General features: G+C 49.7%; 1 long non-coding RNA gene across 2 annotated transcripts; it reads right to left on the bottom strand.

Annotated features, from left to right (window-relative positions):
- Positions 1-408: 408 nt before the first annotated feature.
- LOC106046830 (uncharacterized) lies at positions 409-18,044 on the bottom strand. Of its 2 annotated transcripts, none has more exons than XR_001213458.3 (4): positions 17,235-18,044; positions 3,588-3,655; positions 2,995-3,232; positions 409-2,183 (listed from the first exon to the last, which is right to left on the bottom strand). It is a non-coding gene; the product is annotated as an uncharacterized lncRNA (long non-coding RNA). The 2 variants fall into 2 exon arrangements; XR_010825788.1 differs by having other exon boundaries at positions 3,043-3,232; positions 17,235-18,041.
- Between the last annotated feature and the right edge of the window lie 1,272 nt (positions 18,045-19,316).

Below are 19,316 nucleotides of genomic sequence, written 5' to 3'. Positions count from 1 at the left end.
TTCTACTGCATTCCTTTCCCTATCTCTTGTCTATTTTATAGATTATTTGGTATTGTAACAACACTTTGCAAGGCTGGTTAGGAGCAGGGACCTCATGACAGTAGATGCCAAGAGCACAAAGGAGAGATCCTGCCCCCAAAAGCCCAGCACTCTCTATCCATATAGCTAGAAATATTTAAGGGAAAGAATTTTCTTCTTTATTTTGTGCTTGCAGCCAGCAAACACAATTTCTGCAGGAAAGTTCTTACATAATTCAGGCTTATGCGCATAATAATAATAGCAGCAATGCAAAACAAATAGATTAATCATCTCCCTAATAAGTGCACATCGAGCTGGGCTCTGTCGCCCGGACTCTGCAGAGGCCCCGAGCACGGCTGCCCTCCCGCACCCAGGGCGCCCGTGGGCTCCGGACCCTGCTCTTGCCAGGATGAATTCCAGGCTCAGGACCGACTCCGTGCTGCCAACCCCTCAGCTCAAAACAATGGTGAGCAGAAATCCTGGTGCATCGCGGAGTCTCAGGACTCCCTGTCCACTTCAGAGCTCGGGTATATGGGCAAAAATCCCAGCCTTGCTTCAACTCCCCAGGCTCCACTGCAACTTGGGCTGCTGCCGTCAGTAAAGGCTGCACGTCTGGAGCCTGCCGAAGTCACTGAGAGCCTCCCCGTCTATAGACACTTGGGTTAGACCTCATACTTTAATTCGTTGCAAGTGAGACCGCATTGGAGCAACCATTGCTCCCTCTGTAATTAAACTTGCCACGTAACCATAAGTTCAGCACCCACTCTACTGATCTCTCCTCGAAAAAAATCCCCCCATGGGTTAATGCTCAACAAAACCCTGGCAAAACCTCACGCAAACATCCAAGTATTTAAGTTTTTCCCAAAGGTGCAGGGAACACAAATGATGATATCTGTGCCCAAGGAAAAATAATGTTCCACGGTGTTTCCAGCTCCTAAGCAAAATATTAAGCAGCCTGGAGAGACAAAGCTGTCCCGTGGTCCTGCCCTCATCCTCGGCACTGTTTTACTGAGGCTCCAGCAGCAGGCACAGACACACTGCTATTGAGATGTCATTTGTGACAAACCTTCCACAGTTAATATTGGTTGATGACTTCAACCTCGCCTTCCTTCATCCTTCCATAAAAACGTACCCGGGCTGCAGTACGGCGCTCACAGTGCAGCATTACTCTGAAGAAGCAATTACAGCGAGCAGAGCAAGGAACTAAAGACAGGTCACCTAAATGAACTGGGGGAAAAGTACATGAGAAAACAAGAAAATGTCTTCATCACTTTTCAGGCTTCAAATTGGAAAAACAGGGATCAATACAGCAGAACTTCATTTAATGGTGTGAAAAACAATCCGCCCCACGCCAGGCAGGAATCACTTATTGCCAAACAAACAGGCCAATTAGCGCCGGGCCGGCACGGGGCGCAGCCATTCCTCCGGCCTCGGCTGCCCTGGCACGGGTGAGAGGGACGAAGCCGCCGGCGGAGGTTGCTCTGAGGCCACGCAGCCAAAAAAAAAATTTTTTTTTTTTAAGTGAACCATGCAGCAGGAGCTGTCTGTTTTTTCTCCCTTCATTTTTCTCCCTATTCAGTGTAATGATCGGAGGGGCTCCATGCAGCTGATGCGCAGAGGGAGGTGGGGACGCGACGTCTCCCTGCGGGCTGGTGTTCATCCAGAGCCTCTCCGCCTGCCTCCGGCATGGTGGGAACAAGAACGATGCCACCGAGCTGTGGCTTCGTGCTGCCCGCGGTGCAGGGGATGTGCAGGGCCACGCTCGCCATGAGAAGCAGGATGAGGCCACCCTGAGGGCTGCCTCATCCCCTAAAGCCCCCCCAGCTCCCCTTTACGGGGCACGCACAGCCCCAAAACCCTGCCTGAGGCAACGCCAACCACTGCTGCTCTTGGCCCAACGTGGCCTTCGGGCTTTTGGCAACGGAGCCCAGCACCGTCCTCGGTCAGCTCGTCCTGCTGAACAAAGTTTATCTCCCTGAGTACAGAGATGGCAGCTCCTCGCTGCAGCGTGCCGCTCCGGATGCCGTACCTGAGCACAAACACCAGCCACGCGGGGGTTTTATTGCCTCTGCTGTCATCGCCGCCGCCAGCATATTAAACAGATTAATAGAAGCGATGCGGAGGGAGTATAAAACATGCCAGTCTTCACCACGGGCCGAGTGCCACTGAAACGCAGAGAGGCTGGAGCTGACATTTGCAGAAGTAACGTCGTGTTATTAAAACAAATTTGGCATGAGGGGAAAATATGTTTGCTTTGCACTTAATAACTGCTACGAGAGCATATTCAAAATCAAATATTTGCAAGGCTGAACATTAGGGTTTTCTCCTCCCCCTTGCCAGTCAAAACCAGTCCTTGTGGCACTGAGCCACAAGGCTGGTATTTTAAACACAAATACAGAGTGGACACCAGGTCTAAACCCCAAACCTAGCTTTGAACTGATATTTGTCTTCCAAAAAATAATCAACCCCAAAAACACGTGGCCACAGTCTCTGGATGCGTCCACAGAAAACTGCTATGCATTGCAATTTTTCTCTCACTTTTCTTCCCTTCTCCCGAAACATTGGTTGTATTTTCTCCCTTTATTTATTGGAGTGCTAAATGGATTATTTCAGTAATAAATCAGGCCCTTTCATTACATTTTTTAAGGTGTTGTCACTGTTATGAAGTACAGTGTGCCATCAAAATTAAGCTCAGATTGCATTACCACCTATTTTATAGATAGAGAATGACTTGATGGATTTTTTTTCCAGCACCCCAAGCACGGGGTGTCTTTCCTTCAAAGAACAACTGGCTCCCCACATTCACAAGCTAGAACACTGCATTCAGATATCCCTCAGATACCTTCGTATTACATCTCAAAACAGAGGGATGACATTTCTTTTAGCCCAAGCTAGATATTTGTGTAAATGCAAGGAGCTGCTAACAGGTGAGGGAGCGCTCGAGCAGGATCACCTGTGTGCCTGGCTCCTCCTCACCTGCCAGCTATAAATCTGGAGCCATTCGGCTGGAGTCAGTGCCATTACCTTCCTGCAGGATTGCCTAAGTGGGACTGGAGCGAGGCAGCCTTCGGCTTTGCTGCATTTGTAGCAGAGGCTGCTGAGCAGGGTGCTGATTTCCAGGGTCATTTCTGCTTGACTTCAGCTGAGCAAGAGCCGATTTTCCTCGCCTCCTCCCAGTGAGCATGTGGAGCCTGTTTCGCTGGTCTTCTGTACCCTGCAAGGGACAAATAGCATTACTCGGGCTAAATTTCCAAGCAAGTCTCCGTATGCAAGGCCTTTATACGTACACTTTTCTAACTGGGACCGTGCCGAGGTGCTCAGCCCAGGAGGCAGCGCAGGTGGCCACGACTTCCAGGCACACGGGTTAGGTGCTTGCTGCCCTGCTGCTGTGCACAGCTGGGTTTAAGCAATAGGTGGCAAGTCAGGAACGACTTTCTCCTGAATTTCCAAAGCACAGAGCTTTTCTGCGCTCCCACTCTGTGCCTTCCCTTTAAATTTGCAGCAGCATTTTTTGTCAGGACTTTTAGAAACCAGAATGTCCCCGAGGAAATGAATAAGGAATGCCTCACCTGCGCATGACACGGCCCTCTCCAACCTCTGCTCTGCTTGCTCCATCTTCCAACCCTCCTGGCACAAACTGGGAGCAATCCAAAGAAATTAGTGACATTACCCTCTGCCAGCCGGCTGACACTTATGTTCCAATCTTCAGGAAAGTGACTGCAAATCTGCGGTCACGTCTGCCTAGTGCTACAAAAGTAATTTCAGAAAACTAGCTGCTGCGCATTACGGGCGACACTCTGAAAGCCATGCGTGTCCGTGACCGCTGCCGCATCCCGTGACAGCACTGCAGAGCATTTCATTCGTCTTCCCCAGCAGCAAGACGACAGACTGAAACCTTACATATTATTGAAACCTTCTCCCCCCCCACCCCGGCCGCCCCGCTGGGGACAGCCCCGCTCTCAGCCCTGGGCACCACAGCTCCCCACCAGCCCTGGCCATGAGCACGGCGCTGCCAGGAGGTGCAGGCTGGAGCCAGGCCTCTCCACTGCCAAAAGCTGCTGATTTCCCCCCATTTTCAGGTGTCTGTTGCTCATCACTTGGTGCATAGCAAGCGTGTCCGGCGCCACGCCACCTCTGCTCGCAGCCCCCAACTTTGAGCGTCCATTGCAGACCCAGCGCGGGGCCGAGCTGCTCAAGGAGTTAAATGTATTAAGCAATTTACAATTAATATAGAACTCATTCCAGAGATATCTACTAGAGAGTACAACAGGGCAATTAACCCACTAATACACTAGGCTATTACATCGCTATGTCTCTTATTTTAGCCTGAGGTGATTTGAAACGCATTGGATTAAAGGATATTACAGGAGATAGCATGAAAAATAGCTTAATGTAATGAGCCATCCCGTGATGTCTGCTATTAAAGATGATTTGCAGTTGAAAACTACAACATACAGTAGTTCAGCCATTTAGAAACACGAGTGTCTTTAACCCTTTTCTGGCCCACGTCCCTTGGAGGGATCGGTGCAAGGGTCCCTCCTCTCCCCCCACCTCCCCTGCCTTTATCCGAGGATTATCAAATGCACCTTATTAAAGCACAATGGTGTCACTGGGAGATTGGTGCCTGAGGTTGATAGAAAACCAGTAATCTGCTAATAACTTTTAAAAATAGATCCCCGAGAGAGTAAATAGGCTCAGGCCGAGGGAGGCTATTTGACTGGCGACACGTTGGTGAAATGGGAACTTGTAACAAATTCCTATCCTAGCCTTAGGCCCGTCATATCAGTTCAGACGGTAGCTCAGACAGAGCCGAGAAACAAAAGCACCTTATCTTAAAATCTCTAATGGTACGGCTTAGCAGGGGAACAGCAGCACCCGGGCGGGCGAGGAGGGCCCTGCAGCTCCCAGGGGTCCCTGCCCATGGACACACCGACCTCCTGCAAAGCTCCGGCATGCTCGCTGCACGAGAGCCCAAACAAAACTGACACTTATTTGAAAAAAAAAAAAAAAAAGTCCCATGTGGCCCATTAAAGACATTCTGGGCAGTTGGGGAAAAGTTGTAAATACACTGCCATGTAAATACCCTGCCTGCCATCATACCCTGCTGCGTCCCGCTTTGCGACCAGGCTCTCACCTCGCCTGCTTCAGGCAGCCTCTCTCCAACGGCACCACTTCGTAAGGTGCTCTTTACATGAGAAATGTCTCCAGGGGAGTCAACGCAAAGAGGCTTGCTAACACAGGCCCTGGGATTTAAAAGGTGGGTGCTGATTCCCACAGAAATCACGAGGAGGACGATCACTTGTTTCATTGTCGTTCCTCCTTGGAAAAAACTATTAACAGTGGGGAAAAAATTGAATAAAAGAAAGAAAAATAAAGGAAAAAAAATGCTCTCAGGAGAGTCTCCTGGGCCTGAACTGAGACCCGTCTCCACCAAGGTGGCCACAGAGGACAAAAAGCCCTCCCCCAGCCACCCCCCCTGCGGCCATCGGCAGGGACGCCGGGCAGAGGGCGACGTGCCACCAGCCCGCGGCGCTGGCAGGGAGGACGTGGCGGGGCCTCTTTCTAATCAAAGACCTTGTCACTGTCACTTTGGTGCTAGCAGACGCCAGGGACAATCACCAGGACCCCACGCCGTGGAGATGCGTTGCTAACAGGCGGCGTTCCTTGCCGTCTGGCCCTGTGCTGACGCTTCCCTTTTCGCTTTACTCCGCATCCCAAGCGGCGCGGGGAGCTGTCATCTCTCGTTTCCATCCCGAGGAGCGAGCGGCTGGGGAGAAGGGGAGAGGATGACCAGGTCTCTCTGACCTTTTCTCCTTCAATTTCGTTCCTCTCCTCGGCGAGGAGAAGGTGGCAATCACGCTAGGTGGAACCGACAAACTCATCTCCGCGTCGCTCCCCCGCGCACACAATCGCCGTGTCACTCGGCATCAGGGACGCGCAGGCGGTGACGGGATTAGGGGCCCGTGATGGCCCTAATCTGGGCGCAGGTTTAAGCCTTCCTGCTGCAAACCATGCTCCGGCAGTGCTGGCTGGGGCTGCCTGTTCCCGTGCGAGGACTGGTTACACAAAGAGCAGTGGTTGGAGGTGCAGCACCTGGATTTTTCCCTTCCGAGCGGGATCTGGGTCTCCCTGCACCTACAGAAATCCCCCACAAGGCAGGAGGCATTTGCAGCTCCTGAGCTCACCGAGTGCTTCATGCCACTTTGGGAAGGAAACCAGAAATATCTCAGGGTTATACCATGGCGATGGGGAAACCGAGGCACAGACAAACACTGGGGCTGTCCATAGCCATGGCCATTAGGGAACCGAGCACCCAGGTGCCAGCCCCACTCCCCTCTGGGGCACATGCAGGCGGGTGAGGATGGTGCGCCCAGCAGCACCCTCTGCTATGGGGGACACATCCCGTGCCACCCCAAAGGCTGCTCCCACAGGAGCCGGCCGATAACCCGCAGGGCGAAGGCAGGAGATGGCAGTGGGGTACTCACGGGAGCGGGCACAGAGGTCCTGCAGAAATGGGAGCCAGACCGGGGCACTGCCAGCGTGTTGACGGACAGAACAAGTCATTAATATTCCTGATTAATAGGAATAAACTGGCCAGACAGGAGGACTTTGCAGCAGGGCTGGCATCTATTCACCGGGGCTTTGCAGGCCACCTCCAAGCCCGACTTTTCAGCTCTCCTCTGCCTCTCGGTGCTGCTCGGGGTGATCGATTTGGCTGTCCCAATACCGACACCTCGGGCTGGGACCAGCAACGCCGGGGGCGCCTCGCGGTGACGTGAGGCTTGCAGGCACACTGATTTGTGGGGAGAATGGTTTCTGGTAAATTAGAGATAGCACATGAAGGGGGATTTTTCTAAACTGTTCTCAGCCTGCGAAGAACAGAGCACAACACAAAACCATTGGAGAGAAGAACAAAGAACAGATACAGTGTCATTTTAGTCAATTGTAACCAGTTCTAGGTGAGATGCCACTTTGCAGGACGACGTATTCCCCGTCGGTACGATGCACGCCAGCTGAGTGCTCCTGAGACTTGAATGGAAACACACAGGAAGGCAAAGGGGGAGTGGAAAGAAGCAGGGGAGAGGTTTCATGCGGAGAGAGCTTTCTACAAGAAAACTCCCTTTTTGGAGGGTAGGAGAGATATTAGTTGGTAACAGCGAGAGCATAGATTTTTGCACTCCTATAAATCATTATTACTGGAATGTCCCCGAGGGGATGAGAAGAATGAATCAGTTACACACATACACACACACAATGCCAAACTTTCTCCCTATTTTTTTTTTTTCCTCAAAAGAGAAAAGGAAACAAAGACAGGAGAAAGGTAGAGAGGGAGAGAGAACAAAAGCAAAAGCAAAAGGAGGAAAAGAAAGGGAAGAATGGGAAGAAGGGAATGAATGAACTTTGGAAGCAATTTATAATTCCTTTCACCTACATCATGAATTGAACATGCAAAAAAAAAAAAGAGGAAGGAAGGAGGGAAAATATTCCGCCCAGCATGCAGATTATCATTTGAAAAGATTCTGTTGCCATGTTTTTGTCCCTGGGTGATGAAAATGAAATTGTCTGATGTGTGCGCCGTGTTAGATTTACCTTTGCAGGGTTCACCCACAATCAGTAGAGAGGGGTCATGCCACAATATGTCATCTCACAGCTCCATCACACCAACTCCAATTTATACGAGGAGGTATTATGCATTTCAAAGGAACCCCCTGCGCGTGGCTCTTGTTACTGATCTATATCACAGCTCAGCTGAGGGAAGATTAGTTCTGCTGCAAGGGCAACGAGACTTATTTGTTTATGATTATATCCTCCTTAAAGACGCACCATTCCTTTTTTTAATGTCTAATTTAAAGTGTGCATTAAAGGGGCTGGGGAGGGGGGTGGGAAGTAAAAGGTGAGAGAATTCTGTACTCTCCCACAAGGAAACCTAATAGTCTTAGTCTCCCATGCATCCTGCTCATTAAAAAAAAAAAAAAAAGAAAAAAAACTCCATTTAAATGCAAATTTCAGTTTTAGCTGGGGACTCCCCCAAAAGCTTCCCTTGGAAGCACCAGGGAAATAGGATTCAGAAACCTAAAATGGCTGACAGCGGTTGCACGCCGCAGAAAACGCTTCCCCCCGAAGCCCCCTCCCCAGCCCCGGCCCCGCAGCCCGGGCAGCCTGGGCGCAGCAGCGCTTAGCGCCGCTCTGCGCGCCTCGCTTGTTTTACCTCGGGCAAACACCACCCCAGCGAGCTAAAACTGATAATATTAGCCTTTCAACTCCTGCTCGCTGTTGCTTTAATCAACGTTTTCCCAGAAAGTCGACGGGTTTGTCCCCGATAAAGGCTCTGGCGGATTTAATGAGGCCGTCGAGCGCGGCAGAGCCCGGGAAGCGCCACGCCACTGAGCGATGCTCCCTGCGTGCCCCGAGCAAGGCTTGGGTTTTGGGGGGCTCCAGCTCACGGCACGTGCCCAGGAGCAGCCAGCACTGAGGGAAGATGCTCTTTGGCTTTGGGGAGGCCGCATCGAGAAATTCCTGGAAAGTTGTAGCAGCGGGGAGGGGGATTTGTCTGATGGGACGTGACACAGAAGGAAGCAGGGTGGCACCACGCGGTCCCACACGTGGCTGTGGGGACACCAAAGCCAGCTCCTGTGGGACCACATGCCACAAGGTCAAGGCAAAGGCTTCAGTCCAAGGCACGTAGGGCAAAACACAACGTGCACACTGCCATCACTAGAAAATCATAACCGGGGTCTTCTAAGGAAAAAAACTGAGTAACTTGGCATGAGGGACTCGTGACCATTCCTGCTACCACAGCCGGCTGCTGTCCCTTTGCTGGGACACCAAACGTGGATCACAAAGTCCTCCTTATTCTCAGAGACCAAGAGCAGACAACTGATAATTGCTGAGGATTTATTAAGGTGGAAGCGTCCCCTGGCTGTGCGTAATTTCATTTCCCCCTCTAAAAGGGCGCTTTGCAGGAGGAGCAGGATAGGGACAGGGTGCGTGGGCACACTGCAGAGCAGGCTGGCTCTCACCAGCTGCAGCTAAGCACACACCCCTCCAGAGCCCAGAAACAGGGATGTGGCCGTCCCTTAAATTGGGGGAAAACACGGATTTTTTTTGATTGCAGCAGTGGAAAGGAGTTTGAGGTCCCAGCCCCATGCCTGCTGTCAGCATTGGACTGGAGAGGTGCAGCAGGGGTGGCACAGGTACCTCGAGCTTCTCCTGAGGTTTTATTGAAGCTTTTTTGCAAAACTTTGGAGTTACCAAATCAACGTGGAGCCAGAGCATCAAAGCTGCCATTGCCTTGCCTTCAAATTACTGCGGGCTGCTTCAATTAGATGTGCAAGGCTGAAAGCGATGCCTGTCCCCCTTTGCCGTGCCCTCGGCGCACTGGAACAATAGATGAATGGATAAACGTATATGGAAGAAAATGAGCATATTAATTACGGGTGGAATTGGCTCATATTTCACTCTAAGTGTACTGTGCTTTCACACAGAGCTGCACCTCGTGGGGGCTTTGGATGCTCAGTGTCACGGTGAGCACGGGGCGGTGGCACCCAGCAGGGTCCCCCCCAGGGGGCTCTGCCCTGTCCCAGCCCTGCTCGCCGGGAACGTCGCCACCAGCCCCTTGGTGTTGTCCAGCCCCAAGCACTAATGCCAGAAGCCAGGCTGGGGAAGGAGTGCTCCAGCAGTTCAGACCCAAAGCGTTAAATATTTTCTGCTTAAGTGCAAAATCTTTATCGCACGGCTCGTTAAGTCTCTTCGCATGCCAGCCCATGGCTGGAGAAGGAAAACCCAGGATGCTGAGGGCCAGTCACAGGTCCCCCAAAATCCACAGCTCTCCACGACCCCGCGGGCACCAGGCTCCCATGGCACAAGCAGTGCAGCCACCCTGGCCTCACCACGCCGCCGAGCCCACTAGCGCCAGCTCTTGGCACCCACCCGGGGCTCAGAGGGTACCCCCCACAGGAAGGGACCCTCTTCACCCCCCCCCCCCCCCTTCCCTGCCACTTTCTCCCTTGTTCTTCGTAAAACCACACTCATTTCACTACTTTGAAAGCTCGTAATATGATGGGTGAAAACAATTAAACGAAATAGACTGGTAATACCCATGGGAAAACATTTTTTGATATGATATTACAATCTTGTTTCAAAATTGGATTTTGCCAAGAGGAAATACAGTTTATTATAAAACACATTTTCTTTTAATTTAATTATATAATCTTTGGCTTCAGAGGAGGGATGCTTAAATCAGACCCATTTAATTTTCAAGTGTATTCACCCATCACCTAGGGCAAATTGGTTTAAATTAGTAGGTGACTATATAAGTTCTAGATGTGTGTCAGACAAAAATTTATCTGCAAACTCTGTATAAAAGCCCATCTACATCAGCAGCACAGCAGCAGAAATTACAGGGGAAGAACAGACAAGTACCTGAAGAGCAGTATTCACTCTGATTTCAATGATAGCCACGACAAAAAAACAGATCTGAGATTTTTCTTTTATTTTTTATTTTTTTTTATCTTGGTTAATGTTTTGCCAGATCAGTTCATCACACTGCATGTCTGCACTATGCCAATAAAAACTGATGACCTGCAGTTAGTTTCTACCAGGTGCATTAAATTCCCATAACGTGAACAGATCTTGCTAAGTCTACCATAGCCTCTTCTTTTGCAGAGATTACATTTCCAACCTAATGACAAGAGCGGTTTGTTCAGACACCGCAGTCGCTGAACTCTTCCTCCGATCCATCACAGTGACCCAGCGCACGCTGCTGCCTGCGTGCTCGCAAGGCTGCTCAAGATGGACAGTGCTACGAGAGGCAAATCAAACAAGTCTCTTCCCATCCCATGATATTTTTTCCCCAAAAAGGATTTCCAGAAGCTGAGGGTGAGCTCCCCAGAACTGCATGGGAAGGGGCTGCCCCTCTGTGAGCTGTGCCACCCGCTCCTGCCACCGTCCATCCACGCTGCCCGGCCACCAGCACGGGACAGCCAAAAAGCCACCTCCCAGTAACGGCGCTCTCCATCACCTGGGAGAACGATCATGCTGCTCATGATCATCTGGGACTCAACATTAAGAAGTGACCCCCAAAACTGCCTCAGTTACATGTTATCACTGTGCACACACGGCTCTCAGAGCCCAACACCTGCGTTTCACCGCCGCTCGCCGTGGGGCGGGAGGAGCACTTGCAAAGACAAGGGAGGAAATTCCCCAGTGAAGGGAAAATACTGCAGTGCAGTCAAGGCTGACTCGGCCAGAACACTACGGTAATAGTAAGTAATAACAGGTAGGAGTCGGAGGGTGTTTTTCACTGCAGATCCTGCGCCTGGCCCACCTCACCACCAGCACCGCTCAGCCCCAGCAGGGCTCTGCCATGCAAGTGCCCATTTGTAAACCCGTGGCACAGCAGCACTCTGCACGGGCTCCAGACCCTGCACGAGAGCCCAGCAGGTTTGTACACCGCCCGAAATCCCCAGCCTTGCTCACAAAGCGACGAGCACCCCTCCTTCTGCACCCTCCGGCACAACCAGCCCCACAGCGTGCACCACCACCAGTACGGGCAGCCTGGTGCCACGAGGCACGCACACAGCAGAGGCTGGGCCAGACACCCTGCCACCATCAGAAGAAAAAAAGAAAAAAAAAGGCAATAACAAACATCGGGCAATTTGGTTATTATAATTCTTGCAAGGCTGCTTGGTTTTCAACAAGCAGCAAGGAAACGTATATCATGGTTCTTGTGCCAGGCAGAGTGCGCAGGTCACTGTGAGAGGAAAAAACTGCGAAGCTTCCCACAGCTGCGGCACCGGGACCATTGCTGCAGGTGTGTAGGCTGTCTATGTGCATAAATAAACACACAAATATATATAAATATAAATGTGTATATTCATGCACATAAATAAATGTATATATATATGTATATATCACTGTAGCATCAGTACGGGAAATTCTGAAAAGATTATTCAAACGAATTGGAAGTGTTGCTTAAAGGCAAATTATCATTATTTTTACGTAGTTATTATAATTTAAGAATTATTGTAACTAAAATCCATCAAAATATTGTTGGTAAAAATATATATATATATATATTTTTTTCTAAATCTATATATAGATGACAAATTCAGACTCCCCCAGGCCAAGCTCTAAGTGCCTCCCTCACAGCTGCACACAACCCTGGCACCTTCCCTCTGGCACGGGCTCCCCACCCAGCCTCCCGCACACCCCCCAGCGGGGCAGACGCTGTTGGGTGCCCCCAAATCGCCCCCAGCACCGCCCTGCGGGTCCCAGCGAGCTGTGGCCACTGGAGGGGATGGCAGCAGCTCCGGGCAGTGCTCTCAGCTGGCAGCACCACGTGGGTGCTTGGGCATGCTCGCCCAACACGTGGCTGCACGGCCATCACGGCAATATAGGGGCGAATAAATACATATAACAACAAACTAGTACACATTATGATTTCAACAGGTGTTGGCACCTGCCTCCTTCTGGGTCCTCGATGCCAGGAGAGCACCGGGGCCATCCCAGTGTGCAGCACCCGCAGCACCCGAGCCCAGCGGCTGCCAGGACGCGGCTGCGCTCCCCACCAAGTGTTACGAAAACATATGATCTCAGCCACGGCTGGTGAATAAACATTACAGGAGGCTGTTTCAGATCTTTGTAGTAGCAAATCTCAGCACTTAACTAGTAATGCAATAAGTCCTATCAAGAGCACGCTGAAAGGTGGAATAAATTTCCCGGAGAACAATGCTGGTGATGTATGCATATGACCAACGCACAATAAAACTGTAGAATGGGAAGAAAAAAATGCATACAGTCAATACAATAAAATCAGCACAAATATAGGCTGTGTAAGCAAATAAATCTAACAATCCAAATATTTTACAGCATGCTCACATGCAGAACATTTTTCCCCCCAGAAATCTTAGGGTAAAAAAAAAAAATAGACTGCTTTGCATCTTAGTGCATTGTAAAGGCATCAGCGGCTGTCTGCACAAATTACCATTCATCTAGGCGTTGTTGTGGAAATTTTCAAGGGATTTGCAGTAATTATATGACAAAATGCTTGCAAATCTCACTCATTGCTGAATAGAAACACACGGGTCAAAGATTGAACACTCTCAGCTTGGTAATTTGTAAATGTCAATCAGGCTGGGGGCCACGGGAGGCACACGGGCGGAAGCAGTGAAAGGCAGAGCTATTCCGTAGCAACCAGAAAAAGCCTTTTCAGTACAGATTATAAAAGGCACAGGATAGTTTTACTTTCCAGCTTTTTTTTTTTTTTTTTAAACAAACTGATCACCTTGCACCAAGAGGAGGAGGAAGAAGGGGGAGAGCTAGGAGGAGGGAAGTAAAGAAAGGAAGGAAAAACAGTTTAAATAAAACTGGTGAGATTAAATTAACTGATACATACATTCGCAGAGGTAGATCGTTTGCTCTGTAATAAATATGGACTCCTATCTTCCCTTCTCCAAGACAGCAAGGAAAGCAAAATAAAATTAAAAGATATAACAATAAAAATTATAAATGCATTGCGGTCCCGCAAACCAGCAGCCTGTAATGAAGGCGGCTTGGAGTTGGGGAGCGCGTTATCAGCCCGGATCGTAAATAGGGCGAAGGAGGCGCGGTGAGGGTCGGATGCCACCGGGCCCCCAGCTGGGGATGGGGGCTGCACATCGTACTGGCCTTTTTTGGGAAGCCAGCTCCATCGTCTCCCATTTTCCCCAAAGTGGGATTTGGCAATGAATTGTTTTAAACTATGCAAAAAAAAAATAATAATCCCAGCACTTCCCACTCCGCAGGGAATATGTAAGCGACCCGATTTGCCTCCAGGAGAAGCATCTTCCCCTCCTTGAGGGCCGTTCCAGGCATGACCACAGCCCAGGCTCTGTGCACTGGGAATTTGTGGCACTTGCCCTCAGGGGTGTCCCCTTTTTCAATGACAACACAAGCAGCATTTTTGTTTAAAAATGTTGATGTCTCATGCTGGTTGCCTTTTTTTTTTAAAAAAAAAAAAAAGAAAGGGGGTAAAAAAAAGGAATAAGATGCTGCTATTTTTGTCCTAGAGACTACAGTTTTTTGAAAAAACACACCTTGGAACAACTGCAATCATCCAGCAAATCCTTCAGGCCTCGGCCTCCCTGCGGGAGCATAGACTGCAGCCGAGGAAAACTCGGCACAATTCTGTGGACACCAAACCCAAGCTGCCAAGACACACCTTTGCTCCAAATGCAAGACCTCCCTACCTCTGGGAAGCAACGGCTGCTTTAACCAGCTCAGAAAAATAACAAATCTCCCTAACCCTGCCACGGACATAAGGGGTTGGGGAGTACCCAGGAGGGTAAGAAACGCGGTCCAGCTGCCAGCACACCTTGCTGGGCAGGAGACTTTGCTCCAGATACACTGAGAGCCAAGAACAGCTTATTTTGTGTAACATTAAACCTAAATAGATGCTTCTCTCTTGCTGCTGGTACAGGCCAGCACCAAAGCACACCAGGACCGAGGCCTCGCCGTGCACCCGGAGCAGGGCCGCCTTCCCCTGGCACCGCCGGGAGCTCTGCCCGCAGCCTCTTTAATGAATCCCAGAAAAATTATGAAGTACCATAAAGCCACAAGTATCATAAAAAGTATAATAAAATTGAGAAAAGCTATTAAGTTATAAATACAACCAATACATGCAACATCACTCAGATGGCAGAAACTAGCCATAAAATAAAGTCATTTTAAACCATCATCCTCCAAGTTACCAAGTCTCTTAATTCACAAGTCACACTTCCCTTTATGGCATCCAGTCCTATTGTCTGTACCGAGAGCTGGGTAACATTTATCTCCCTGTACTGGTTAAATGTACACGTGCCCCTACATATGAGGTAGGACAGAGGACTTCGTTCCCTGCCTTGGCACCTCTCGTGGCCTCTCCACGAGCAGCCGTGCAGGTCTCCTTGTAGTCCCTACGCAACATCCAATTTCACCAGTGCCCTGAGTATCTGGCACAATGCAGGAAACTCCTTCGGAGTTATTGCACCACATGAAAATGTAGAAAAAAAGGGGCTGGTGCCTAGGGAAGCAATGGGGCACTTGGCACCTCACTATCCATGCACACCATGGTGCCACATAATCCAGCTCCAGAGGCTTCGACTATTTAAGACCAAAGTTATCCGGACATACCAGTGTCCATCTACAACTAGAGATGCACCAGCAAATTGCTTAGTAAGAGGTGCATTACTCTCAGACATACACAGAGCAACTGCAGAACTAGAGGCTTACAGAGCAAACATATTTCCTTTTACTCACTCTGAATTTAAGGCTGTTTTTTTCATATCAAGCTCCCAATCGCTGTGAAAAATCCTCCTGTCTTTATTTGCTCCCAAGGTCCTGTATGTTATGAATATTCATTGAAATAATTAAATACGCTGTTCACAGCCCATTGTGTTTACTGTTAGCCCAGTAAAAAACAAACAGGTTAATGGTGATCTTTAATACGGGAATTTAATATTATTCCACCTATATATTGGCTAAAAGTTTAGCTTCTGCTTTAAGCTTCATCAATTTTCTGAGAATAAGTAACCACCATAAAAGCTCGTGCTGGGCCGTAAGTCAGAGGTACAGGCCTCTATGTATTTGTCTTGTGCGCTATTTTTGCTGAATTCTCATTTCAGTTTTGGCTACAGCATTAGGGAAAGAAAAACATAGAGGGGGGCAAACATCACACCTCCGAATTATGGATGCGATGGAGCACTTGGGGCAGGGAGGTGGGCCAGGGAGGAGCGCTCCGACAGCGGAAACGACCTGAAAAATCTCGTTACGATCCAGCAGTCGTTAGAAAAATGTATTTACCAAGGATTGTGTCGCGGTGGGAGAGCCCCTTTGAGAATCCTGCTGTTCGCATGGCACCGGGAGGAAGGGGCTCCCCGGGACGGGCACCCACCCGCAGCTCCCCTCGTAATTAACGCTGCCGCACGAGGATGCGATCGCTGACCACTGACTGCTTGAAGAGGGCTGTCCAAGACAGATCAGGGAGGTCAATGAGGATAACAGATGTTAATCACACCATTTATTGGCAATAAGCCTCTGCTGGGCACTGCTAAGGGTGAAGGAGCCAGCCCCCCACCCGTGGGGTGCCCAGCTGGGGGCTCCCCAGTCTGCCCCAGCCCCTGCAACCCAGCTGGAAAGAGCACCTCGGGGCTGGGAAGGATCCACACAGCAAGCAGCCAGATACACTGCTAAAATAAATAAAATAAAAGGAAAAGGAAAAATAAAAAAGGAGGGGACGCATACGCTGCTACTGCTTATCTACAGCTTCTCGTGATCAGACAGAGTCGACTTGGCTGGAGACTTTCACTGGGTCCTGAGCATTAGAGAAATATTATTCTCTGAATTACCTGAAGTTTTATTTAATGCAATGAAAGCTCGTTTTAGATGAGAATTAGTCCTGAAATGGATGACTATTAAGAAACGCTCGATGATGTATTGCTCACCCCTGTGAACTAATGAACTCGCAAATATCTGGCGGTGAAATGCAGGGGGAGGGGGCCGGGGGAGCGTGCAATGCCTTTCCGTCTGAGAGGTGGGTAATAGGACAAACAGTTGAGAAAATGTCTAATTTAACACCGAAATTAGTGGAGCTCTCATAATTTATACCTGCAAAGCAGCTACTCCTTCAAGAGAGCTTAAATATTTTCAACAGCCCGAGTGTAAGCGAAGTTACACCTTTTGCTAAACTGCTCAGAGGAGAGGAAAAACTAAAACCAAACCAAGAAATGCCCCTACATCAGAGAAACAGAGCACAAACCACAGGTGTTACCGCTCTTACAGGGCTTTACAAAGGCATTTTCTATTAAAATGTCTGTTCCCATCATTTAATGAGACTTTATTCTCAGGGTCCCTGATTGCCTTAACCACAGGGGCTACTGGCAATTTTAAGAAATGACATTAGCTGTTTTTCAGTTTATTTCCTCCCAAATCTTTGCACGTTTTTAGTAAAGTGAAGCAATTCAGAGCAAGGAGAGGAGAGCAGCAGGAGCTGGGATCAGAGGTTCCCTGGCACACACCCCTTTGCCAGAACAGAAAAAGAAAAGGAAAAAGCAGTAAAACAAAATCAGTCACAAGGGGACCAGACCCAGCTCCTGCCATACAGCAGCAAACACCCAATTCCCTTCAAAACGGCAGAAAACGAAGCAAATTAAGGAGTTAATCTGCATTTCAGGCTATTAAAAAACTGCTGCCATCCTTACCTGCAACACCATCGGGAGGGAGCTGGGGCTCCCCTGCAGGGGAGCTCTGCCAAATTTATAACTGGGAGCACCTGAGCTGCCTCCGAAGCTCTCACTGACAAATTAAGGGACAAAATCACTTATAAATCATCGGTTTCTGGGTGGTTGTATTCAACTCCGCAACGTTGCTCAGCAAAAGCCCCTCAGCAGCAGGCGGGGCAGCTCTTCAGCAAGTTCCCTTGAACATTTTTCCCCAAGTAGGAGGAACGACTGACCTCGTCTCCAGGGGGGAGCAGGTGTAAGGGGGGAGCAGCCAGGCCCCCACACGTGAAGCTGCACTTTTGGGGGTTTTGGCCCAGAACTGATGAGTTTGGGGCTGGGACACCCCTTCCCACCTGTGGGGACAAACAGAGAAGTTCAGGCATCCAAGAGGGGTGATGTAAATGTCTAGCTCTGGGATAACCCACCAACACACAGCAGCGTGTGGCTGTGAGATACAGCCCAGGAAAAAAATAAATACGCCCCACAATGAGGCCGGATCTGTATTTTTGTACTTTTTGAGGTTAGTTTTTCCGCACAGGGTGCTGGGTGCCAGCCTCGGCCATTGGCGAGCAGGGGCTTTGCCAGCCTCTCTGAGATTCCTTACGGTGAGCCTTGTGAGAATCACACGTGGGAAAAGCAAAACAATGCAGAAAAGGCTATTACCACTAATACAGCCTTTTGTGTGACAGATAACAACATATTTATAGACATATGTGGCTGCGCAAACAAAAGTACTTCTAAAAAGATCTGAAAGAAAATGACTCTCTGACTTTTCAACTTCATCTGCAATCATGAGAAACCATCCATTTCAGACAGTAACCAGAACGCCTTTCTTTCCTTTTTTAAGCACCAGCCAAGCACCAACCAAGCAATGAGTATGGGTAAAAACGAAGGTCCCAAAAATTATACGCAAAGTGTCATTTTTATTAATGCCAGCACTGAGGCGTCAGCACCAAACACCCTTTTTTTAGCCCAACAGTGCAGATTAAATGCGGTGGAGAATGGGCGCCAGGTGCCTTTTCAAAGCAAGAGGCTTTTCTGGGAGTAAAAAAAAGCATTTGTTGTTTGAGGCATTAACCTCCAGCCTTGCTCCCCTGCCCAAGGACTTTACCTTTCTGCCCGGCCCGATCTCACCTTTCCCTGTTAACGCTGGGCACCCGTCTGCGCCGCCCTCGGCCCATCTCTGCGTTGCAGCACCCCCAGGGGCTGACGCGTACGTGCTGTACGTTGGGTTCCCCACCCCCAGAGCATGGGTGAAGGAGGAGAAACGCCACGACTGACACCCCGTCCCCTTTTAGTTTGGTGAGACAGCAACCCCTCCTCTCACCACCTCAGCTAAGGAGCTGACCGGTGCACATTTAGGGATCCGCAGCAGTGCCAGTTCCCCGTCCCCAAAACCGGACCCTCATGAACTAACGAAGGAATGACCAAAAAATGTTATTTTTTCCCCCATTTTCTCAGCACCCCACCTTGCTGCAGCCCCGTTCCCAGCCCGTGCCTCTCAGGTGCATGCGGAGGGGCCGAGCAGAGCCGGCCGCTGGCCCCTTGCCCACAGCCTCCCGCAGCAGGGGAAGCAAAGTGGGGTTCCTGGCACGCTCCCCATTTAATTTCACTGTTGTTGCCCCCCACATGTTGGTTTTTCTCCCTGTTTTGGGACATTTTGTGGTTCTGGAGGGCTGCAGGGCCCCAGGCTCAGCTCGCGGGTGCCTGTGCCCGGTCTCAGAGCTCCACCTCGCGCCACAGGGAGGGGGAAGGAGGAAAAAGAGGAGAAAAAAAAATTAAAACATATTAAAGGTGTTAATAAGCGACTTATTTAAACGGAGTATCACATATTGAACATTAATCACCTTGCAGTAAAAGTGTAATTAAGGAGTCACTCTGCCTTCTGGGGAAGGCTCGCTTGGAAGCCGAGAGAAAATGGTCTCTTTATTAACGCAAATTATTTTATTTGGCTAAAGGTAATAATTCTAAGTGAGGTCAACGGGACTTGTGCACACGCGAGCGGCACCGGGGCCCGGCCACCGTTTCCATGGTGACTGAGCCAAGTTCGTCCTCGGCACG

This window comes from Anser cygnoides, chromosome 18 (genome assembly GCF_040182565.1).
Source record: "Anser cygnoides isolate HZ-2024a breed goose chromosome 18, Taihu_goose_T2T_genome, whole genome shotgun sequence".
Classification (NCBI taxonomy): Eukaryota; Metazoa; Chordata; class Aves; order Anseriformes; family Anatidae; genus Anser; species Anser cygnoides.
The sequence above is the reverse complement of the archived record's forward strand: the minus strand, read 5'-3'. Positions and strand labels throughout refer to the sequence as shown.